This window comes from Orcinus orca, unplaced genomic scaffold (genome assembly GCF_937001465.1).
Source record: "Orcinus orca unplaced genomic scaffold, mOrcOrc1.1 scaffold_23, whole genome shotgun sequence".
In the NCBI taxonomy this organism is placed as follows: Eukaryota; Metazoa; Chordata; class Mammalia; order Artiodactyla; family Delphinidae; genus Orcinus; species Orcinus orca.
This window is the reverse complement of record NW_026043884.1, coordinates 7,681,125-7,707,475: the sequence shown is the minus strand read 5'-3', so window position 1 is coordinate 7,707,475 and position 26,351 is coordinate 7,681,125.

Here is a 26,351-nt window from a genome sequence, read left to right as displayed (position 1 = left end):
ATCTCTCATTGGTCCACCCTATTCCTGTTCATCTTCCGCAGAAATTGCAAACTGGGCCAAACAGGAGGTTAAAGGCACTGACTCTCCAAGTCGGGAGAGTGTTAGTAAAGCGTCTGGAATGTTGCACCCGAGTACCAGGCGACGAGTACTGAGACATATTGGAACACGTCTACTGATCACACGGTTGATCATACTCTGGGTTCCACATGCATGTTTTAGCTGAAGGAAGAATCCCTTAAACCTGGAGAGTTGAGACCCGTGGAATGGGTACCATGCAATATGACTTCAAAGGGTCTTCATTTGCTCACCGAACCTCTCCAATCCTATCACTGCTGCGTTTATGCCCCTGTACACACGCTGGATTCTCTTTCAGAGACATAGCAATCCATAGGTTTTAAGATACTTACTAGTCAGGTACATTCTTAGGCGTTTAATATGGGGTGTTGTGTCCATCTCGTTGAACAAGGAGTAGCTCTTGACTATTCCATATTTCGCTTAAGGAACTTTATCTGTGCTCATTTCAATCTCTGGTTTTATGCAGCACCCCAACTCACCTTTCCCCTTAAGCAAGCATAAGTTGGTTTTCTAAATTTGAGACCCTGTTCTGTTTTGGAATTCAGTTCCTGTGTAGCCAAGTTTACATTCCGTGTATTAGTGATATCTTATGATGTTCCTTTTTCTGTGTGACTTATTTCAGTTAGAATCATCATACCTGAATCCACTCATTATGCTGCTACGGGCCTGATGACATAGATTTCATTGCTGAGTGATATTGCATTGTACGTAAGTACCACATCTTCTTTATCCATATTTCGCTTTCTGCACTATTAAACTTGTACCGTAAACGAGGTTCTTGTAAACAGAGCCGTCCCAAACTTTGGGGTGGCTGTGTCTTTTTGATTTTAATTTCCCTAAGCTATAGGACCATAAGTGGAAGTGCCCTAGGCTCTGTTGCTTTGTTTTTTAGATGTTTCAGGAAACACCATACACTTCTCCCGAGTGGCTGTTGATAATTTAAATCCCGCCCATCAGCATAAATAGGCTCCCAGTTCTCCATGCCTGTCCTGCCTTTCTGGATTTTACACTTATTTCAGATGGCCCTTTTGACAGGGGGGAAGTGAGACTTCATTGTAGTGCAGATTTCCTTTGCAAGCTTGCTTGGTTGGCCAAAAAGGGCGTATGCGTTTTTTCCTGAATATATTCAGGAAAAAACGCATACGCCCTTTTTGGCCAAGTGCATCATTGTGGACGTTTTGCCTCTTTTCCTATGCTTTAAATGCAATTCCAGTCTACCTCCTGAAATCGGTTTCCTGCAATTCTGCCCCGCCTTCAAGACCTCTTGGCATCCTTACTTCAGTATATTTTTGGATGATAGCTGTCATTTATAACTCTGCAGGTTTGTGAATTACAGTGCCCCTGAGCTCCTTTCTTCAACTCGCTTTCTTGTGAGCTGGCCGCAACACCGCAGGATTGCTTCAGGCCCTAAACTTGTTCTAGTACGGCATGCTGAGCCTTTGGTTAATTCCTCTTCCTGCTGGCAAATGAGAGTTAAATTTGCAAGTCCAGACACCTCCAGCTAGTCTCTCATTGGTTCTCCCTATTCCTGTTCATCTTCCACAGAAATTGCAAACTGGGCCAAACAGGAGGTTAAAGGCACTGAGTCTCCAAGTCGGGAGAGTGTTAGTAAAGCGTCTGGAATGTTGCACCCGAGTACCAGGCGACGAGTACTGAGACATATTGGAACACATCTACTGATCACACGGTTGATCATACTCTGGGTTCCACATGCATGTTTCAGCTGAAGGAAGAATCCCTTAAACCTGGAGCGTTGAGACCCGTGGAATGGGTACCATGCAATATGACTTCAAAGGGTCTTCATTTGCTCACCGAACCTCTCCAATCCTATCACTGCTGTGTTTATGCCCCTGTACACACGCTTGATTCTCTTTCGGAGACATAGCAATCCATAGGTTTTAAGATACTTACTAGTCAGGTACATTCTTAGGCATTTAATATGGGGTGTTGAGTCCATTTCGTTGAGCAAGGAGTAGCTCTTGTCTATTACATATTTGGCTTAAGGAACTTTATCTGTGCTCATTTCAATCTCTGGTTTTATGCAGCACCCCAACTCACCTTTCCCCTTAAGCAAGCATAAGCTTGTTTCCTAAATTTGAGACCCTGTTCTGTTTTGTAATTCAGTTCCTGTGTAGCCAAGTTTACATTCCGTGTATTAGTGATATCTTATGATGTTTCTTTTTCTGTGTGACTTATTTCAGTTAGAATCATCATACCTGAATCCACTCCTTATGCTGCTAGGGGCCTGATGACAAAGATTTCATTGCTGAGTGATATTGCATTTTATGTAAGTACCACAACTACTTTATCCATTTTTCGCTTTCTGCGCTATTGAACTTGTACCGTAAACGAGGTTCTTTTAAACAGAGCCATCCCAAACTTTGGGGTGGCTGTGTCTTTTTGATTGTAATTTCCCTAAGCTATAGGACCATAAGTGGAAATGCCCTAGGCTCTGTTGCTTTGTTTTTTAGATGTTTCAGGAAACACCATACACTTCTCCCGAGTGGCTGTTGGCAAGTTACATCCCGCCCATCAGCATAAATAGGCTCCCAGTTCTCCATGCCTGTCCTGCCTTTCTGGATTTTACACTTATTACAGATGGCCCTTTTGACAGGGGGGAAGTGAGACTTCATTGTAGTGCAGATTTCCTTTGTAAGCTTGCTTGGTTGGCCAAAAAGGGCGTATGCGTTTTTTCCTGAATATATTCAGGAAAAAAGGCATACGCCCTTTTTGGCCAAGTGCATCATTGTCGACGTTCTGCCTCTTTTCCTATGCTTTAAATGCAATTCCAGTCTACCTCCTGAAATCGGTTTCCTGCATTTCTGCCCCGCATTCAAGACCTCTTGGCATCCTTACTTCAGTATATTTTTGGACGATAGCTGTCATTTATAACTCTGCAGGTTTGTGAATTACAGTGCCCCTGAGCTCTTTTCTTCAACTCGCTTTCTTGTGAGCTGGCCGCAACACCGCAGGATTGCTTCAGGCCCTAATCTTGTTCTGGCAGAGCACGCTGAGCCTTTGGTTAATTCCTCTTCCTGGTGTGAAATGAGAGTTAAATTTGCCCGTCCAGACACCTCCAGCTAGTCTCTCATTGGTTCTCCCTATTCCTGTTCATCTTCTGCAGAAATTGCAAACTGGGCCAAACAGGAGGTTAAAGGCACTGACTCTCCAAGTCGGGAGATTGTTAGTAAAGCGTCTGGAATGTTGCACCCGAGTACCAGGGGACGAGAACTTAGACATATTGGAACACGTCTCCCGATCACATGGTTGATCATACTCTGGGTTCCACATGCATGTTTAGCTGAAGGAAGAATCCCTTAAACCTGGAGAGTTGAGACCCGTGGAATGGGTACCATGCAATATGACTTCAAAGGGTCTTCATTTGCTCACCGAACCTCTGCAATCCTATCACTGCTGCGTTTATGCCCCTGTACTCACGCTTGATTCTCTTTCGGAGACATAGCGATCCATAGGTTTTAAGATACTTACTAGTCAGGTACATTCTTAGGTGTTTAATATGGGGTTTTGAGTCCATTTCATTGAGCAAGGAGTAGCCCTTGTCTATTACATATTTGGCTTAAGGAACTTTATCTGTGCTCATTTCAATCTCTGGTTTTATGCAGCACCCCAACTCACCTTTCCCCTTAAGCAAGCATAAGTTGGTTTTCTAAATTTGAGACCCTGTTCTGTTTTGTAATCCAGTTCCTGTGTATCCAAGTTTACACTCCGTGTATTAGTGTTATCTTATGATGTTTCTTTTTCTGTGTGACTTATTTCAGTTAGAATCATCATACCTGAATCCACTCTATGCTTTTCAGACCTGATGACATAGATTTCATTGCTCAGTTATATTGCATTGTACGTAAGTACCACAACTTCTTTATCCATTTTTCACTTTCTGCGATATTGAACTTGTCCCATAAACGAGGTTCTTGTAAGCAGAGCCGTCCCATACTTTGGGGTGGCTGTGTCTTTTTGATTTTAATTTCCCTAAGCTATAGGACCATAAGTGGTAGTGCCCTAGGCTCTGTTGCTTTGTATTTTAGATGTTTCAGGAAACACCATACACTTCCCCGAGTGGCTGTTGGCAATATACATCCCGCTCATCAGCATAACAAGGCTCCCAGTTCTCCATGGCCTGTCCTGCCTTTCTGGATTTTACACTTTTTTCAGATGGCACTTTTGACCAGGGGAAGTGAGACTTCATTGTAGTGCAGATTTCCTTTGCAAGCTTGCTTGGTTGGCCAAAAAGGGCGTATGCGTTTTTTCCTGAATATATTCAGGAAAAAACGCATACGCCCTTTCTTGCCAAGTGCATCATTGTCCACGTTCTGCCTCTTTTCCTATGCTTTAAATGCAATTCCAGTCTACCTCCTGAAATCGGTTTCCTGCAATTCTGCCCCGCTTTCAAGTCCTCTTGTCAGGCTTACTTCAGTATATTTTTGGACGATAGCTGTCATTTATAACTCTGCAGGTTTGTGAATTACAGTGCCCCTGAGCTCCTTTCTTCAACTCGCTTTCTTGTGAGCTGGCCGCAACACCGCAGCATTGCTTCAGGCCCTAAACTTTTTCTGGCACGGCAGGCTGAGCCTTTGGTTAATTCCTCTTCCTGGTGGGAAATGAGAGTTAAATTTACCCGTCCAGACACCTCCACCTAGTCTCTCATTGGTTCTCCCTATTCCTGTTCATCTTCTGCAGAAATTGCAAACTGGGCCAAACAGGAGGTTAAAGGCACTGACTCTCCAAGTCGGGAGAGTGTTATTAAAGTGTCTGGAATGTTGCACCTGAGTACCAGGGGATGAGAAGTGAGACATATTGAAACACGTCTCCTGATCACACGGTTGATCATACCCTGGGTTCCACATGCATGTTTTAGCTGAAGGAAGAATCCCTTAAACCTGGAGATTTGAGACCCGTGGAATGGGTACCATGCAATATGACTTCAAAGGGTCTTCATTTGCTCACCGAACCTCTCCAATCCTATCACTGCTGCGTTTATGCCCCTGTACACGCGCTTGATTCTCTTTCGGAGACATACCGATGCATAGGTTTTAAGATACTTACTAGTCAGGTACATTCTTAGGCGTTTAATATGGGGTGTTGAGTCCATTTCGTTGAGCAAGGAGTAGCTCTTGTCTATTCCATATTTGGCTTAAGGAACTTTATCTGTGCTCATTTCAATCTCTGGTTTTATGCAGCACCCCAACTCACCTTTCCCCTTAAGAAAGCATAAGTTGGTTTTCTAAATTTGAGACCCTGTTCTGTTTTGTAATCCAGTTCCTGTGTAGCCAAGTTTACATTCCGTGTATTAGTGATATCTTATGATGTTTCTTTTTCTGTGTGACTTATTTCAGTTAGAATCATCATACCTGAATCCACTCATTATGCTGCTACGGGCCTGATGACATAGATTTCATTGCTGAGTGATATTGCGTTGTACATAAGTACCACACATTTTTTATCCATTTTTCGCTTTCTGTGAAATTGAACTTGTACCGTAAACGAGGTTCTTGTAAACAGAGCCGTCCCAAACTTTGGGGTGGCTGTGTCTTTTTGATTTTAATTTCCCTAAGCTATAGGACCATAAGTGGAAGTGCCCTAGGCTCTGTTGCTTTGTTTTTTAGATGTTTCAGGAAACACCATACACTTCTCCAGAGTGGCTGTTGGCAATTTACATACCGCCCATCAGCATAACAAGGCTCCCAGTTCTCCATGGCCTGTCCTGCCTTTCTGGATTTTATACTTTTTTCAGATGGCCCTTTTGACCGGGGGGAAGTGAGACTTCATTGTAGTGCAGATTTCCTTTGCAAGCTTGCTTGGTTGGCCAAAAAGTGCATATGCGTTTTTTCCTGAATATATTCAGGAAAAAACGCATACGCCCTTTTTGGCCAAGTGCATCATTGTCGACGTTCTGCCTCTTTTCCTATGCTTTAAATGCAATTCCAGTGTACCTCCTGAAATCGGTTTCCTGTATTTCTGCCCCGCTTTCAAGTCGTCTTGGCAGGCTTACTTCAGTATATTTTTGGACAATAGCTGTCATTTATAACTCTGCAGGTTTGTGAATTACAGTGCCCCTGATCTCCTTTCTTCAACTCGCTTTCTTGTGAGCTGGCCGCAACACCGCAGGATTGCTTCAGGCCCTAATCTGTTTCCGGCACGGCACGCTGAGCCTTTGCTTAATTCCTCTTCCTGGTGGGAAATGAGAGTTAAATTTGCCCGTCCAGTCTCCTCCAGCTAGTCTCTCATTGGTTCTCCCTATTCCTGTACATCTTCCGCGGAATCTGCAAACTGGGCCAAACAGGACGTTAAAGGCACTGACTCTCCAAGTCGGGAGAGTGTTATTAAAGCGTCTGGAATGTTGCACCTGAGTACCAGGGTACGAGAACTGAGACAGATTAGAACACGTCTCCTGATCACATGGTTGATCATGCTCCGGGTTCCACATGCATGATTTAGCTGAAGGAAGAATCCCTTAAACCTGGAGAGTTGAGACCCGTGGAATGGGTACCATGCAATATGACTTCAAAGGGTCTTCATTTGCTCACTAAACCTCTCCAATCCTATCACTGCTGCGTTTATGTCCCTGTACTCACGCTTGATTCTCTTTCAGAGACATAGCAATCCATAGGTTTTAAGATACTTACTAGTCAGGTACATTCTTAGGCGTTTAATATGGTGTTTTGAGTCCATTTCATTGAGCAAGGAGTAGCTCTTGTCTATTCCATATTTGGCTTAAGGAACTTTATCTGTGCTCATTTCAATCTCTGGTTTTAGGCAGCACCCCAACTCACCTTTCCCCTTAAGCAAGCATAAGTTGGTTTTCTACATTTGAGACCCTGTTCTATTTTGTAATCCATTTCCTGTGTAGCCAAGTTTACATTCCGTGTATTAGTGATATCTTATGATGTTTCTTTTTCTGTGTGACTTATTTCAGTTAGAATCATCATACCTGAATCCATTCATTATGCTGCTACGGGCCTGATGACATAGATTTCATTGCTGAGTGATATTGCATTGTACGTAAGTACCACAATTTCTTTATCCATTTTTCACTTTCTGCGATATTCAACTAGTACAGTGAACGAGGTTCTTGTAAACAGAGCCGTCCCAAACTTTGGGGTGGCTGTGTCTTTTTGATTTTAATTTCCCTAAGCTATAGGACCATAAGTGGAAGTGCCCTAGGCTCTGTTGCTTTGTTTTTTAGATGTTTCAGGAAGCACCATACAGTTCTCCCGAGTGGCTGTTGGCAGTTTAAATCCGGCCCATCAACATAACAAGGCTCCCAGTTCTCTTGGCCTGTCCTGCCTTTCTGGATTTTACACTTTTTTCAGATGGCCCTTTTGACCGGGGGGGAAGTGTGACTTCATTGTAGTGCAGATTTCCTTTGCAAGCTTGCTTGGTTGGCCAAAAAGGGCGTATGCGTTTTTTCCTGAATATATTCAGGAAAAAACGCATACGCCATTTTTGGCGAAGTGCATCATTGTCGACGTTCTGCCTCTTTTCCTATGCTTTAAATGCAATTCCAGTCTACCTCCTGAAATCGGTTTCCTGCAATTCTGCCCCGCTTTCATGTCCTCTTGTCAGGCTTACTTCAGTATATTTTTGGACGATAGCTGTCATTTATAACTCTGCAGGTTTGTGAATTACAGTGCCCCTGAGCTCCTTTCTTCAACTCGCTTTCTTGTGAGCTGGCCGCAACACCGCAGCATTGCTTCAGGCCCTAAACTTGTTCTGGCACGGCAGGCTGAGCCTTTGGTTAATTCCTCTTCCTGGTGGGAAATGAGAGTTAAATTTGCCCGTCCAGACACCTCCAGCTAATCTCTCATTGGTCCACCCTATTCCTGTTCATCTTCCGCAGAAATTGCAAACTGGGCCAAACAGGAGGTTAAAGGCCCTGACTCTCCAAGTCGGGAGAGTGTTAGTAAAGCGTCTGGAATGTTGCACCCGAGTACCAGGGGACGAGAACTGAGACATATTGGAACACGTCTCCCGATCACATGGTTGCTCATACTCTGGGTTCCACATGCATGTTTTAGCTGAAGTAAGAATCCCTTAAACCTGGAGAATTGAGACCCGTGGAATGGGTACCATGCAATATGACTTCAAAGGGTCTTCATTTGCTCACCGAACCTCTCCAATCCTATCACTGCTGCGTTTATGCCCCTGTACTCACGCTTGATTCTCTTTCGGAGACATAGCGATCCATAGGTTTTAAGATACTTACTAGTCAGGTACATTCTTAGGCGTTTAATATGGGGTGTTGAGTCCATCTCGTTGAGCAAGGAGTAGCTCTTGACTATTCCATATTTGGCTTAGGAACTTTATCTGTGCTCATTTCAATCTCTGGTTTTATGCAGCACCCCAACTCACCTTTCCCCTTAAGCAAGCATAACCTGGTTTTCTAAATTTGAGATCCTGTTCTGTTTTGGAATTCAGTTCCTGTGTAGCCAAGTTTACATTCCGTGTATTAGTGATATCTTATGATGTTTCTTTTTCTGTGTGACTTATTTCAGTTAGAATCATCATACCTGAATCCACTCATTATGCTGCTACGGGCCTGATGACATAGATTTCATTGCTGAGTGATATTGCATTGTATGTAAGTACCACAACTACTTTATCCATTTTTCCCTTTCTGCGCTATTAAACTTGTACCGTAAACGAGGTTCTTGTACACAGAGCCGTCCCAAACTTTGTGGTGGCCGTGTCTTTTTGATTTTAATTTCCCTAAGCTATAGGACCATAAGTGGAAGTGCCCTAGGCTGTGTTGCTTTGTTTTTTAGATGTTTCAGGAAACACCATACACTTCTCCCGAGTGGCTGTTGGCAATTTAAATCCCGCCCATCAGCATAAATAGGCTCTCAGTTGTCCATGCCTGTCCTGCCTTTCTGGATTTTACACTTATTTCAGATGGCCCTTTTGACAGGGTGGAAGTGAGACTTCATTGTAGTGCAGATTTCCTTTGCAAGCTTGCTTGGTTGGCCAAAAAGGGCGTATGCGTTTTTTCCTGAATATATTCAGGAAAAAACGCATACGCCCTTTTTGGCCAAGTGCATCATTGTCGACGTTCTGCCTCTTTTCCTATGCTTTAAATGCAATTCCAGTCTACCTCCTGAAATCGGTTTCCTGCAATTCTGCCCCGCTTTCAAGACCTCTTGGCATCCTTACTTCAGTATATTTTTGGACAATAGCTGTCATTTATAACTCTGCAGGTTTGTGAATTACAGTGCCCCTGAGCTCCTTTCTTCAACTCGCTTTCTTGTGAGCTGGCCGCAACACCGCAGGATTGCTTCAGGCCCTAATCTGGTTGGGGCACGGCATGATGAGCCTTTGGTTAATTCCTCTTCCTGGTGGGAAATGAGAGTTAAATTTGCCCGTCCAGACACCTCCAGCTAGTCTCTCATTGGTTCTCCCTATTCCTGTTTATCTTCTGCAGAAATTGCAAACTGGGCCAAACAGGAGGTTAAAGGCACTGACTCTCCAAGTCGGGAGAGTGTTAATAAAGCGTTTGGAATGTTGCACCTGAGAACCAGGGTACGAGAATCGAGACATATTTGAACACGTCTCCCGATCACACGGTTGATCATACTCTGGGATCCACATGCATGTTTTAGCTGAAGGAAGAATCCCTTACACCTGGAGAGTTGAGACCCGTGGAATGGGTACCATGCAATGTGACTTCAAAGGGTCTTCATTTGCTCACCGAACCTCTCCAATCCTATCACTGCTGCGTTTATGTCCCTGTACTCACGCTTGATTCTCTTTCAGAGACATAGCAATCCATAGGTTTTAAGATAATTACTAGTAAGGTACATTCTTAGGCGTTTAATATGGTGTTTTGAGTCCATTTCGTTGAGCAAGGAGTAGCTCTTGTCTATTCCATATTTGGCTTAAGGATCTTTATCTGTGCTCATTTCAATCTCTGGTTTTATGCAGCACCCCAACTCACCTTTCCCCTTAAGCAAGCATAAGTTGGTTTTCTACATTTGAGACCCGGTTCTGTTTTGTAATCCAGTTCCTGTGTAGCCAAGTTTACATTCCGTGTATTAGTGATATCTTATGATGTTTCTTTTTCTGTGTGACTTATTTCAGTTACAATCATCATACCTGAATCCACTCTATGCTGCTACGGGCCTGATGACATAGATTTCATTGCTGAGTTATATTGCATTGTACGTAAGTACCACAACTTCTTTATCCATTTTTCACTTTCTGCGATATTGATCTTGTACAGTGAACGAGGTTCTTGTAAACAGAGCCGTCCCATACTTTGGGGTGGCTGTGTCTTTTTGATTTTAATTTCCCTAAGCTATAGGGCCATAAGTGGAAGTGCCCTAGGCTCTGTTGCTTTGTTTTTTAGATGTTTCAGGAAACACCATACACTTCTCCCGAGTGGCTGTTGGCAACTTACATCCCGCCCATCAGCATAACAAGGCTCCCAGTTCTCCATGGCCTGTCCTGCCTTTCTGGATTTTACACTATTTTCAGATGGCCCTTTTGACCGGGGGGAAGTGAGACTTCATTGTAGTGCAGATTTCCTTTGCAAGCTTGCTTGGTTGGCCAAAAAGGGCGTATGCGTTTTTTCCTGAATATATTCAGGAAAAAACGCATACGCCCTTTTTGGCCAAGTGCATCATTGTCGACGTTCTGCCTCTTTTCCTATGCTTTAAATGCAATTCCAGTCTACCTCCTGAAATCGGTTTCCTGCAATTCTGCCCCGCTTTCAAGTCCTCTTGGCAGCCTTACTTCAGTATATTTTTGGACGATAGCTGTCATTTATAACTCTGCAGGTTTGTGAATTACAGTGCCCCTGAGCTCCTTTCTTCAACTCGCTTTCTTGTGAGCTGGCCGCAACACCGCAGGATTGCTTCAGCCCCTAATCTGGTTCCGGCATGGCACGCTGAGCCTTTGGTTAATTCCTCTTCCTGGTGGGAAATGAGAGTTAAATTTGCACGTCCAGACACCTCCCGCTAGTCTCTCATTGGTTCTCCCTATTCCTGTTCATCTTCCACAGAAATTGCAACCTGGGCCAAACAGGAGGTTAAAGGCACTGACTCTCCAAGTCGGGAGAGTGTTAGTAAAGCGTCTGGAATGTTGCACCCGAGTACCAGGGGACGAGAACTGAGACATTTTAGAACACATCTCCGAATCACATGGTTGATCATACTCTGGGATCCAGATGCATGTTTTAGCTGAAGGAAGAATCCCTTAAACCTGGAGAGTTGAGACCCGTGGAATGGGTACCATGCAATATGACTTCAAAGGGTCTTCATTTGCTCACTGAACCTCTCCAATCCTATCACTGCTGTGTTTAAGCCCCTGTACACATGCTTGATTCTCTTTTGGAGACATAGCAATCCATAGGTTTTAAGATACTTACTAGTCAGCTACATTCTTAGGCGTTTAATATGGGGTGTTGAGCCCATTTCGTTGAGCAAGGAGTAGCTCTTGTCTATTCCATATTTGGCTTAAGGAACTTTATCTGTGCTCATTTCAATCTCTGGTTTTATGCAGCACTCCAACTCACCTTTCCCCTTAAGCAAGCATAAGTTGGTTTCCTAAATTTGAGACCCTGTTCTGTTTTGTAATCCAGTTCCTGTGTAGCCAATTTTACATTCCGTGTATTAGTGATATCTTATGATGTTTCTTTTCCTGTGTGACTTATTTCAGTTAGAATCATCATACCTGAATCCACTCATTATGCTGCTATGGGCCTGATGACATAGATTTCATTGCTGAGTGGTATTGCATTGTATGTAAGTACCACAACTTCTTTATCCATTTTTTGCTTTCTGCGATATTGAACTTGTACCATAAACGAGGTTCTTGTAAACAGAGCCATCCCAAACTTTGGGGTGGCTGTGTCTTTTTGATTTTAATTTCCCTAAGCTATAGGACCATAAGTGGAAGTGCCCTAGGCTCTGTTGCTTTGTTTTTTAGATGTTTCAGGAAACACCATACACTTCTCCCGAGTGGCTGTTGGCAACTTACATCCCGCCCATCAGCATAACAAGTCTCCCAGTTCTCCATGGCCTGTCCTGCCTTTCTGGATTTTACACTTTTTTCAAATGGCCCTTTTGACCGGGGGGAAGTGAGACTTCATTGTAGTGCAGATTTCCTTTGGAAGCTTGCTTGGTTGGCCAAAAATGGCGTATGCGTTTTTTCCTGAATATATTCAGGAAAAAATGCATACGCACATTTTGGCCAAGTGCATCATTGTCGACGTTCTGCCTCTTTTCCTATGCTTTAAATGCAATTCCAGTCTACCTCCTGAAATCGGTTTCCTGCAATTCTGCCCCGCTTTCAAGTCCTCTTGGCAACCTTACTTCAGTATATTTTTGGACGATAGCTGTCATTTATAACTCTGCAGGTTTGTGAATTACAGTGCCCCTGAGCTCCTTTCTTCAACTCGCTTTCTTGTGAGCTGGCCGAAACACCGCCGGATTGCTTCAGGCCCTAATCTGGTTCCGGCACGGCACACTGAGCCTTTGGTTAATTTCTCTTCCTGGTGGGAAATGAGAGTTAAATTTGCCCGTCCAGACACCTAGTCTCTCATTGGTCCTCCCTATTGCTGTTCATCTTCTGGAGAAATTGCAAACTGGTCCAAACAGGAGGTTAAAGGCACTGACTCTCCAAGTCGGGAGAGTGTTAGTAAAGCGTCTGGAATGTTGCACCCGAGTACCAGGGGTCGAAAACTGAGACATATTGGAACACGTCTCCCGATCACACGGTTGATCATACTCTGGGTTCCACATGCATGTATTAGCTGAAGGAAGAATCCCTTAAACCTGGAGAGTTGAGACCCGTGGAATGGGTACCATGCAATATGACTTCAAAGGGTCTTCATTTGCTCACCGAACCTCTCCAATCATATCACTGCTGCGTTTATGCCCCTGTACACACGCTTGATTCTCTTTCAGAGACATAGCAATCCATAGGTTATAAGATACTTACAAGTCAGCAAATTCTTAGGCGTTTAATATTGGGTGTTGAGCCCATTTCGTTGAGCAAGGAGTAGCTCTTGTCTATTACATATTGGGCTTAAGGAACTTTATATGTGCTTGTTTCAATCTCTGGTTTTATGCAGCACGCCAACTACCTTTCCTCTTAAGCAAGCATAAGTTTGTTTTCTAAATTTGAGACCCTGTTCTGTTTTGTAATCCAGTTCCTGTGTAGCCAATTTTACATTCCGTGTATTAGTGATATCTTATGATGTTTCTTTTTCTGTGTGACTTATTTCAGTTAGATTCATCATACCTGAATCCACTCATTTTCTGCTACAGGCGTGTTGACAGAGATTTCATTGTTGAGTGATATTGCATTGTACGTAAGTACCACAACTTCTTTATCCATTTTTTGCTTCCTGCGATATTGAACTTGTACCGTAAACGAGGTTCTTGTAAACAGAGCCATCCCAAACTTTGGGGTGGCAGTGTCTTTTTGATTTTAATTTCCCTAAGCTATAGGGCCATAAGTGGAAGTGCCCTAGGCTCTGTTGCTTTGTTTTTTACATGTTTCAGGAAACACCATACACTTCTCCCGAGTGGCTGTTGGCAATTTACATCCCGCCCATCAGCATAACAAAGCTCCCAGTTCTCCATGGCCTGTCCTGCCTTTCTGGATTTTAGACTTTTCTCAGATGGCCCTTTTGTCCGGTGGGAAGAGAGACTTCATTGTAGTGCAGATTTCCTTTGCAAGCTTGCTTGGTTGGCCAAAATGTGCGTATGCGTTTTTTCCTGGATATATTCAGGAAAAAACGCATACTCCTTTTTTGGCCAAGTGCATCATTGTCGACGTTCTGCCTCTTTTCCTATGCTTTAAATGCAATTCCAGTCTACCTCCTGAAATCGGTTTCCTGCAATTCTGCCCTGCTTTCAAGTCCTCTTGGCAGCCTTACTTCAGTATATTTTTGGATGATAGCTGTCATTTATAACTCTGCAGGTTTGTGAATTACAGTGCCCCTGAGCTCCTTTCTTCAACTCGCTTTCTTGTGAGCTGGCCGCAAGACTGCAGGATTGCTTCAGGCCTTTATCTGGTTCTGGCACGGCACGCTGAGCCTTTGGTTAACTCCTCTTCATGGTGGGAAATGAGAGTTAAATTTGCCCGTCTAGACACCTCTAGCTAGTCTCTCATTGGTTCTCCCTATTCCTGTTCATCTTCCGCAGAAATTGCAAACTGGGCCAAACAGGAGGTTAAAGGCACTGACTCTCCAAGTCGGGAGAGTGTTAGAAAAGCGTCTGGAATGTTGCACCCGCGTACCAGGGGACGAAAACTGAGACATATTTGAACATATCTCCCGATCACACAGTTGATCATACTCTGGGCTCCACATGCATGTTTTAGCTGAAGGAAGAATCCCTTAAACCTGGAGAGTCGAGACCCGTGGAATGGGTACCATTCAATATGACTTCAGAGGGTCTTCATTTACTCACCGAACCTCTCCAATCCTATCACTGCTGCATTTATGCCCCTGTACACACGCTTGATTCTGTTTTGGAGACATAGCAATCCATAGGTTTTAAGATACTTACTAGTCAGGTACATTCTTAGGCATTTAATATGGGGTGTTGAGTCTATTTCGTTGAGCAAGGAGTAGCTCTTGTCTATTACATATTTGGCTTAAGGAACTTTATCTGTGCTCATGTCAATCTCTGGTTTTATGCAACACCCCAACTCACCTTTCCCCTTAAGCAAGCATAAGTTGGTTTTCTAAATTTGAGACCCTCTTCTGTTTTGTAATCCAGTTCGTGTGTAGCCAAGTTTACATTCCGTGTATTAGTGATATCTTATGATTTTCTTTTTCTGTGTGACTTATTTCAGTTAGAATCATCATACCTGAATCCACTCATTATGCTGCTATGGGCCTGATGACATAGATTTCATTGCTGAGTGATATTGCATTGTACGTAAGTACCACAACTTCTTGATCCATTTTTCATTTTCTGCGATATTGAACTTGTACTGTAAACGAGGTTCTTGTAAACAGAGCCATCCGAAACTTTGGGTGGCTGTGTCTTTTTTATTTTAATTTCCCTAAGCTATAGGACCATAAGTGGAAGTGCCCTAGGCTCTGTTGCTTTGTTTTTTACATGTTTCAGGAAACACCATACACTTCTCCCCAGTGGCTGTTGGCAATTTACATCCCGCCCATCAGCATAACAAGGCTCCAAGTTCTCCATGGTCTGTCCTACCTTTCTGGATTTTACACTTTTTTCAGATGGCCCTTTTGACCGGGGGAATGTGAGACTACATTGTAGTGCAGATTTCCTTTGCAAGCTTGCTTGGTTGGCCAAAAATGGCGTATGCGTTTTTTCCTGAATATATTCAGGAAAAAACCCATATGCCCTTTTTGGCCAAGTGCATCATTGTCGACGTTCTGCCTCTTTTCCTATGCTTTAAATGCAATTCCAGTCTACCTCCTGAAATCGGTTTCCTGCAATTCTGCCCCGCTTTCATGTCCTCTTGGCAGCCTTACTTCAGTATATTTTTGGACGATAGCTGTCATTTATAACTCTGCAGGTTTGTGAATTACAGTGCCCCTGAGCTCTTTTCTTCAACTCGCTTTCTTGTGAGCTGGCCGCAACACCGCAGGATTGCTTCCTGCCCTAATCTGGTTCTGGCACGGCACGCTGAGCCTTTGGTTAATTCCACTTCCTGGTGGGAAATGAGAGTTAAATTTGCCCGTCCAGACTCCTCCAGCTAGCCTCTCATTGGTTCTCCCTATTCCTGTTCATCTTCCGCAGAAATTGCAAACTGGGCCAAACAGGAGGTTAAAGGCACTGACTCTCCAAGTACGGAGAGTGTTAGTAAAGCATCTGGAATGTTGCACCCGAGTACCAGGGGACGAGAACTGAGACATATTGGAACACGTCTCCCGATCACACGGTTGATCATACTCTGGGTTCCACATGCATGTTTTAGCTGAAGGAAGAATCCCTTAAACCTGGAGAGTTGAGACCCGTGGAATGGGTACCATGCAATATGACTTCAAAGGGTCTTCGTTTGCTCACCGAACCTCTCCAATCCTATCACTGCTGCGTTTATGCCCCTGGACACACGCTTGATTCTCTTTCGGAGACATAGCAATCCATAGGTTTTAAGATACTTATTAGTCAGGTACATTCTTAGGCTTTTAATATGGGGTGTTGAGTCCCTTTCGTTGAGCAAGGAGTAGCTCTTGTCTATTCCATATTGGGCTTAAGGAACTTTATCTGTGCTCATTTCAATCTCTGGTTTTATGCAGCACCCCAACTCACCTTTCCCCTTAAGCAAGCATAAGTTGGTTTTCTAAATTTGAGACCCTGTTGTGGTTTGGAATTCAGTTCCAGTATAGCCAAGTTTACATTCCGTGTATTAGTGATATCTTATGATGTTTCTTTTTCTGTGTGACTTATTTCAGTTAGAATCATCATACCTGAATCCACTCATTATGCTGCTACGGGCCTGATGACATAGATTTCATTGCTGAGTGATATTGCATTGTACGTAAGTACCACATCTTCTTTATCCATTTTTCACTTTCTGCGATATTGAACTTGTACCATAAACGAGGTTCTTGTAAACAGAGCTATCCCAAACTTTGGGTGGCTGTGTCTTTTTGATTTTAATTTCCCTAATCTATAGAACCATAAGTGGAAGTGCCCTAGGCTCTGTTGCTTTGTTTTTTAGATGTTTCAGGAAACACCATACACTTCTCCCGAGTGGCTGTTGGCAATTTACATCCTGCCCTTCAGCATAACAAGGCTCCCAGTTCTCCATGGCCTGTCCTGCCTTGCTGGATTTTACACTATTTTCACATGGCCCGTTTGACCAGGGGGAAGTGAGACTTCATTGTAGTGCAGATTTCCTTTGCAAGCTTGCTTGGTTGGCCAAAAAGGGCGTATGCGTTTTTTCCTGAATATATTCAGGAAAAAACGCATACGCCCTTTTTGGCCAAGTGCATCATTGTCGACGTTCTGCCTCTTTTCCTATGCTTTAAATGCAATTCCAGTCTACCTCCTGAAATCGGCTTCCTGCAATTCTGCCCCGCTTTCAAGTCCTCTTGGCAGCCTTACTTCAGTATATTGTTGGACGATAGCTGTCATTTATAACTCTGCAGGTTTGTGAATTACAGTGCACCGAGCTCATTTCTTCAACTCGCTTTCTTGTGAGCTGGCCGCAACACCGCAGGATTGCTTCAGGCCCTAATCTGATTCCGGCACGGCACGCTGAGCCTTTGGTTAATTCCTATTCCTGGTGGGAAATGAGAGTTAAATTTCCCCGTCCAGACACCTCCAGCTAGTCTCTCATTAGTCCTCCCTATTCCTGTTCATCTTCCGCAGAAATTGCAAACTGGGCCAAACAGGAGGTTAAAGGCACTGACTCTCCAAGTACGGAGAGTGTTAGTAAAGCATCTGGAATGTTGCACCCGAGTACCAGGGGACGAGAACTGAGACATATTGGAACACGTCTCCCGATCACACGGTTGATCATACTCTGGGTTCCACATGCATGTTTTAGCTGAAGGAAGAATCCCTTAAACCTGGAGAGTTGAGACCCGTGGAATGGGTACCATGCAATATGACTTCAAAGGGTCTTCGTTTGCTCACCGAACCTCTCCAATCCTATCACTGCTGCGTTTATGCCCCTGGACACACGCTTGATTCTCTTTCGGAGACATAGCAATCCATAGGTTTTAAGATACTTATTAGTCAGGTACATTCTTAGGCGTTTAATATGGGGTGTTGAGTCCCTTTCGTTGAGCAAGGAGTAGCTCTTGTCTATTCCATATTGGGCTTAAGGAACTTTATCTGTGCTCATTTCAATCTCTGGTTTTATGTAGCACCCCAACTCACCTTTCCCCTTAAGCAAGCATAAGTTGGTTTTCTAAATTTGAGACCCTGTTGTGGTTTGGAATTCAGTTCCAGTATAGCCAAGTTTACATTCCGTGTATTAGTGATATCTTATGATGTTTCTTTTTCTGTGTGACTTATTTCAGTTAGAATCATCATACCTGAATCCACTCATTATGCTGCTACGGGCCTGATGACATAGATTTCATTGCTGAGTGATATTGCATTGTACGTAAGTACCACATCTTCTTTATCCATTTTTCACTTTCTGCGATATTGAACTTGTACCATAAACGAGGTTCTTGTAAACAGAGCTATCCCAAACTTTGGGTGGCTGTGTCTTTTTGATTTTAATTTCCCTAATCTATAGAACCATAAGTGGAAGTGCCCTAGGCTCTGTTGCTTTGTTTTTTAGATGTTTCAGGAAACACCATACACTTCTCCCGAGTGGCTGTTGGCAATTTACATCCTGCCCTTCAGCATAACAAGGCTCCCAGTTCTCCATGGCCTGTCCTGCCTTGCTGGATTTTACACTATTTTCACATGGCCCGTTTGACCAGGGGGAAGTGAGACTTCATTGTAGTGCAGATTTCCTTTGCAAGCTTGCTTGGTTGGCCAAAAAGGGCGTATGCGTTTTTTCCTGAATATATTCAGGAAAAAACGCATACGCCCTTTTTGGCCAAGTGCATCATTGTCGACGTTCTGCCTCTTTTCCTATGCTTTAAATGCAATTCCAGTCTACCTCCTGAAATCGGCTTCCTGCAATTCTGCCCCGCTTTCAAGTCCTCTTGGCAGCCTTACTTCAGTATATTGTTGGACGATAGCTGTCATTTATAACTCTGCAGGTTTGTGAATTACAGTGCACCGAGCTCATTTCTTCAACTCGCTTTCTTGTGAGCTGGCCGCAACACCGCAGGATTGCTTCAGGCCCTAATCTGATTCCGGCACGGCACGCTGAGCCTTTGGTTAATTCCTATTCCTGGTGGGAAATGAGAGTTAAATTTCCCCGTCCAGACACCTCCAGCTAGTCTCTCATTGGTCCTCCCTATTCCTGTTCATCTTCCGCAGAAATTGCAAACTGGGCCAAACAGGAGGTTAAAGGCACTGACTCTCCAAGTACGGAGAGTGTTAGTAAAGCATCTGGAATGTTGCACCCGAGTACCAGGGGACGAGAACTGAGACATATTGGAACACGTCTCCCGATCACACGGTTGATCATACTCTGGGTTCCACATGCATGTTTTAGCTGAAGGAAGAATCCCTTAAACCTGGAGAGTTGAGACCCGTGGAATGGGTACCATGCAATATGACTTCAAAGGGTCTTCGTTTGCTCACCGAACCTCTCCAATCCTATCACTGCTGCGTTTATGCCCCTGGACACACGCTTGATTCTCTTTCGGAGACATAGCAATCCATAGGTTTTAAGATACTTATTAGTCAGGTACATTCTTAGGCGTTTAATATGGGGTGTTGAGTCCCTTTCGTTGAGCAAGGAGTAGCTCTTGTCTATTCCATATTGGGCTTAAGGAACTTTATCTGTGCTCATTTCAATCTCTGGTTTTATGTAGCACCCCAACTCACCTTTCCCCTTAAGCAAGCATAAGTTGGTTTTCTAAATTTGAGACCCTGTTGTGGTTTGGAATTCAGTTCCAGTATAGCCAAGTTTACATTCCGTGTATTAGTGATATCTTATGATGTTTCTTTTTCTGTGTGACTTATTTCAGTTAGAATCATCATACCTGAATCCACTCATTATGCTGCTACGGGCCTGATGACATAGATTTCATTGCTGAGTGATATTGCATTGTACGTAAGTACCACATCTTCTTTATCCATTTTTCACTTTCTGCGATATTGAACTTGTACCATAAACGAGGTTCTTGTAAACAGAGCTATCCCAAACTTTGGGTGGCTGTGTCTTTTTGATTTTAATTTCCCTAATCTATAGAACCATAAGTGGAAGTGCCCTAGGCTCTGTTGCTTTGTTTTTTAGATGTTTCAGGAAACACCATACACTTCTCCCGAGTGGCTGTTGGCAATTTACATCCTGCCCTTCAGCATAACAAGGCTCCCAGTTCTCCATGGCCTGTCCTGCCTTTCTGGATTTTACACTTTTTTCAGATGGCCCTTTTGACCAGGGGGAAGTGAGACTTCATTGTAGTGCAGATTCCTTTGCAAGCTTGCTTGGTTGGCCAAAAAGGGCGTATGCGTTTTTTCCGGAATATATTCAGGAAGAAACGCATACGCCCTTTTTGGCCAAGTGCATCATTGTGGACGTTCTGCCTCTTTTCCTATGCTTTAAATGCAATTCCAGTCTACCTCCTGAAATCGGTTTCCTGCCATTCTGCCCTGCTTTCAAGTCCTCTTGGCATCCTTACTTCAGTATATTTTTGGATGAAAGCTGTCGTTTATGACTCTGCAGGTTTGTGAATTACAGTGCCCCTGAGCTCCTTTCTTCAACTCGCTTTCTTGTGAGCTGGCCGCAACATCACAGGATTGCTTCAGGCCCTAATCTAGTTCCGGCACAGCACACTGAGCCTTTGGTTAATTCCTCTTCCTGGTGGGAAATGAGAGTTAAATTTGCACGTCCAGACACCTCCAGCTAGTCTCTCATTGGTTCTCCCTATTCCTGTTCATCTTCCGCAGAAATTGCAACCTGGGCCAAAGAGGAGGTTAAAGGCACTGACTCTCCAAGTTGGGAGAGTGTTAGTAAAGCATCTGGAATGTTGCACCCGAGTACCAGGGGACAAGAACTGAGACATTTTAGAACACATCTCCGAATCACATGGTTGATCATACTCTGGGATCCAGATGCATGTTTTAGCTGAAGGAAGAATCCCTTAAACCTGGAGAGTTGAGACCCGTGGAATGGGTACCATGCAATATGACTTCAAAGGGTCTTCATTTGCTCACCGAACCTCTCCAATCCTATCACTGCTGTGTTTATGCCCTTGTACACATGCTTGATTCTCTTTCGGAGACATAGCAATCCATAGGTTTTAAGATACTTACTAGTCAGCTACATTCTTAGGCGTTTAATATGGGGTGTTGAGCCCATTTCGTTGAGCAAGGAGTAGCTCTTGTCTATTCCATATTTGGCTTAAGGAACTTTATCTGTGCTCATTTCAATCTCTGGTTTTATGCAGCACTCCAACTCACCTTTCCCCTTAAGCAAGCATAAGTTGGTTTCCTAAATTTGAGACCCTGTTCTGTTTTGTAATCCAGTTCCTGTGTAGCCAATTTTACATTCCGTGTATTAGTGATATCTTATGATGTTTCTTTTCCTGTGTGACTTATTTCAGTTAGAATCATCATACCTGAATCCACTCATTATGCTGCTATGGGCCTGATGACATAGATTTCATTGCTGAGTGGTATTGCATTGTACGTAAGTACCAAAACTTCTTTATCCATTTTTTGCTTTCTGCGATATTGAACTTGTACCGTAAATGAGGTTTTGTAAACAGAACCATCCCAAACTTTGGGGTGGCTGTGTCTTTTTGAATTTAATTTCCCTAAGCTATAGGACCATAAGTGGAAGTGCCCTAGGCTCTGTTGCTTTGTTTTTTAGATGTTTCAGGAAACACCATACACTTCTCCCGAGTGGCTGTTGGCAATTTACATCCCGCCCATCAGCATAACAAGGCTCCCAGTGCTCCATGGCCTGTCCTGCCTTTCTGGATTTTACACTTTTTTCAGATGGCCCTTTTGACCGGGGGGAAGTGAGACTTCATTGTAGTGCAGATTTCCTTTGCAAGCTTGCTTGGTTGGCCAAAAAGGGCGTATGTGTCTTTTCCTGAATATATTCAGGAAAAAACGCATACGCCCTTTTGGCCAAGTGCATCATTGTGGACGTTCTGCCTCTTTTCCTATGCTTTAAATGCAATTCCAGTCTACCTCCTGAAATCGGTTTCCTGCAATTCTGCGCCGCTTTCAAGTCCTCTTGGCAGCCTTACTTCAGTATATTTTTGGACGATAGCTGTCATTTATAACTCTGCAGGTTTGTGATTACAGTGCCCCTGAGCTCCTTTCTTCAACTCGCTTTCTTTTGAGCTGGCCGCAACACCGCAGGATTGCTTCAGGCCCTAATCTGGTTCCAGCACGGCACCCTGAGCCTTTTGTTAATTCCTCTTCCTGGTGGGACATGAGAGTTAAATTTGCCCGTCCAGACACCAACAGCTAGTCTCTCATTGGTCCTCCCTATTCCTGTTCATCTTCCGTGGAATTTACAAACTGGGCCAAACAGGAGGTTAAAGACACTGACTCTCCAAGTCGGGAGAGTATTAGTAAAGCAACTGGAATGTTGCACCTGAGTACCAGGGGATGAGAACTGGGACATATTGGAACACGTCTCCCGATCACACAGTTGATCATATTCTGGGTTCCACATGCATGTTTTAGCTGAAGGCAGAATCCTTTAAACCAGGAGAGTTGAGACCCATGGAATGGGTTCCATGAAATATGACTTCAAAGGGTCTTCATTTGCTCACCGAACCTCTCCAATCCTATCACTGCTGTGTTTATGCCCCTGTACTCACGCTTGATTCTCTTTCAGAGACATAGCAATCCATAGGTTTTAAGATACTTACTAGTCAGGTACATTCTTAGGCGTTTAATATGGGGTGTTGAGTCCATTTCGTTGAGCAAGGTGTAGCTCTTGTCTATTCCATATTTGGCTTAAGGAACTTTATCTGTGCTCATTTCAATCTCTGGTTTTATGCAGCACCCCAACTCACCTTTCCCCTTAAGCAAGCATAAGTTGGTTTTCTAAATTTGAGACCCTCTTCTGTTTCGTAATCCAGTTCCTGTGTAGCCAAGATTACATTCCGTGTATTACTGATATCTTATGATGTTTCTTTTTCTGTGTGACTTATTTCAGTTAGAATCATCATACCTGAATCCACTCATTATGCTGCTATGGGCCTGATGACATAGATTTCATTGCTGAGTGATATTGCATTGTACGTAAGTACCACAACTTCTTTATCCATTTTTCACTTTCTGCGATATTGAACTTGTACCGTAAACGAGGTTCTTGTAAACAGAGCCGTCTGAAACTTTTGGGTCGCTGTGTCTTTTTGATTTTAATTTCCCTAAGCTATAGGACCATAAGTGGAAGTGCCCTTGGCTCTGTTGCTTTGTTTTTTAGATGTTTCAGGAAACACCTAACACTTCTCCAGAGTGGCTGTTGGCAACTTACATCCCGCCCATCAGCATAACAAGGCTCCCAGTTCTCCATGGTCTGTCCTGCATTTCTGGATGTTACACTTTTTTCAGATGGCCCTTTTGACCGGGGGGAAGTGAGCCTTCGTTGTAGTGCAGATTTCCTTTGCAAGCTTGCTTGGTTGGCCAAAAAGGGCGTATGCGTTTTTTCCTGAATATATTCAGGAAAAAATGCATACGCCCTTTTTGGCCAAGTGCATCATTGTCGACGTTCTGCCTCTTTTCCTATGCTTTAAATGCAATTCCAGTCTACCTCCTGAAATTGGTTTCCTGCAATTCTGCCCCGCTTTCAAGTCCTCTTGGCAGCCTTACTTCAGTATATTTTTGGACGATAGCTGTCATTTATAACTCTGCAGGTTTGTGAGTTACAGTGCCCCTGAGCTCATTTCTTCAACTCGCTTTCTTGTGAGCTGGCCGCAACACCGCAGGATTGCTTCAGCCCCTAATCTGGTTCCGGCACAGCACACTGAGCCTTTGGTTAATTCCTCTTCCTGGTGGGACATGAGAGTTAAATTTGCCCGTCCAGACACCTCCAGCTAGTCTCACATTGGTTCTCCCTATTCCTGTTCATCTTCCACAGAAATTGCAACCTGGGCCAAACAGGAGGTTAAAGGCACTGACTCTCCAAGTCGGGAGAGTGTTAGTAAAGCGTCTGGAATGTTGCACCCGAGTACCAGGGGACGAGAACTGAGACATTTTAGAACACATCTCCGAATCACATGGTTGATCATACTCTGGGATCCAGATGCATGTTTTAGCTGAAGGAAGAATCCCTTAAACCTGGAGAGTTGAGACCCGTGGAATGGGTACCATGCAATATGACTTCAAAGGGTCTTCATTTGCTCACCGAACCTCTCCAATCCTATCACTGCTGTGTTTATGCCCCTGTACACATGCTTGATTCTCTTTTGGAGACATAGCAATCCATAGGTTTTAAGATACTTACTAGTCAGCTACATTCTTAGGCGTTTAATATGGGGTGTTGAGCCCATTTCGTTGAGCAAGGAGTAGCTCTTGTCTATTCCATATTTGGCTTAAGGAACTTTATCTGTGCTCATTTCAATCTCTGGTTTTATGCAGCACTCCAACTCACCTTTCCCCTTAAGCAAGCATAAGTTGGTTTCCTAAATTTGAGACCCTGTTCTGTTTTGTAATCCAGTTCCTGTGTAGCCAATTTTACATTCCGTGTATTAGTGATATCTTATGATGTTTCTTTTCCTGTGTGACTTATTTCAGTTAGAATCATCATACCTGAATCCACTCATTATGCTGCTATGGGCCTGATGACATAGATTTCATTGCTGAGTGGTATTGCATTGTACGTAAGTACCACAACTTCTTTATCCATTTTTTGCTTTCTGCGATATTGAACTTGTACCATAAACGAGGTTCTTGTAAACAGAGCCATCCCAAACTTTGGGGTGGCTGTGTCTTTTTGATTTTAATTTCCCTAAGCTATAGGACCATAAGTGGAAGTGCCCTAGGCTCTGTTGCTTTGTTTTTTAGATGTTTCAGGAAACACCATACACTTCTCCCGAGTGGCTGTTGGCAATTTACATCCCGCCCATCAGCATAACAAAGCTCCCAGTTCTCCATGGCCTGTCCTGCGTTTCTGGATTTTACACTTTTTTCAGATGGCCCTTTTGACCGGGGGGAAGTGAGACTTCATTGTAGTGCAGATTTCCTTTGGAAGCTTGCTTGGTTGGCCAAAAAGGGCGTATGCGTTTTTTCCTGAATATATTCAGGAAAAAACGCATACGCCCTTTTTGGCCAAGTGCATCATTGTCGACGTTCTGCCTCTTTTCCTATGCTTTAAATGCAATTCCAGTCTACCTCCTGAAATCGGTTGCCTGCAATTCTGCCCCGCTTTCAAGTCCTCTTGGCAACCTTACTTCAGTATATTTTTGGACGATAGCTGTCATTTATAACTCTGCAGGTTTGTGAATTACAGTGCCCCTGAGCTCCTTTCTTCAACTCGCTTTCTTGTGATCTGGCCGAAACACCGCCGGATTGCTTCAGGCCCTAATCTGGTTCCGGCACGGCACACTGAGCCTTTGGTTAATTTCTCTTCCTGGTGGGAAATGAGAGTTAAATTTGCCCGTCCAGACACCTAGTCTCTCATTGGTCCTCCCTATTGCTGTTCATCTTCTGGAGAAATTGCAAACTGGTCCAAACAGGAGGTTAAAGGCACTGACTCTCCAAGTCGGGAGAGTGTTAGTAAAGCGTCTGGAATGTTGCACCCGAGTACCAGGGGTCGAAAACTGAGACATATTGGAACACGTCTCCCGATCACACGGTTGATCATACTCTGGGTTCCACATGCATGTATTAGCTGAAGGAAGAATCCCTTAAACCTGGAGAGTTGAGACCCGTGGAATGGGTACCATGCAATATGACTTCAAAGGGTCTTCATTTGCTCACCGAACCTCTCCAATCATATCACTGCTGCGTTTATGCCCCTGTACACACGCTTGATTCTCTTTCAGAGACATAGCAATCCTTAGGTTATAAGATACTTACAAGTCAGCAAATTCTTAGGCATTTAATATTGGGTGTTGAGCCCATTTCGTTGAGCAAGGAGTAGCTCTTGTCTATTACATATTGGGCTTAAGGAACTTTATATGTGCTTGTTTCAATCTCTGGTTTTATGCAGCACCCCAACTCACCTTTCCTCTTAAGCAAGCATAAGTTGGTTTTCTAAATTTGAGACCCTGTTCTGTTTTGTAATCCAGTTCCTGTGTAGCCAATTTTACATTCCGTGTATTAGTGATATCTTATGATGTTTCTTTTTCTGTGTGACTTATTTCAGTTAGATTCATCATACCTGAATCCACTCATTTTCTGCTACAGGCGTGTTGACAGAGATTTCATTGTTGAGTGATATTGCATTGTACGTAAGTACCACATCTTCTTTATCCATTTTTTGCTTCCTGCGATATTGAACTTGTACCGTAAACGAGGTTCTTGTAAACAGAGCCATCCCAAACTTTGGGGTGGCAGTGTCTTTTTGATTTTAATTTCCCTAAGCTATAGGACCATAAGTGGAAGTGCCCTAGGCTCTGTTGCTTTGTTTTTTACATGTTTCAGGAAACACCATACACTTCTCCCGAGTGGCTGTTGGCAATTTACATCCCGCCCATCAGCATAACAAGGCTCCCAGTTCTCCATGGCCTGTCCTGCCTTTCTGGATTTTAGACTTTTCTCAGATGGCCCTTTTGTCCG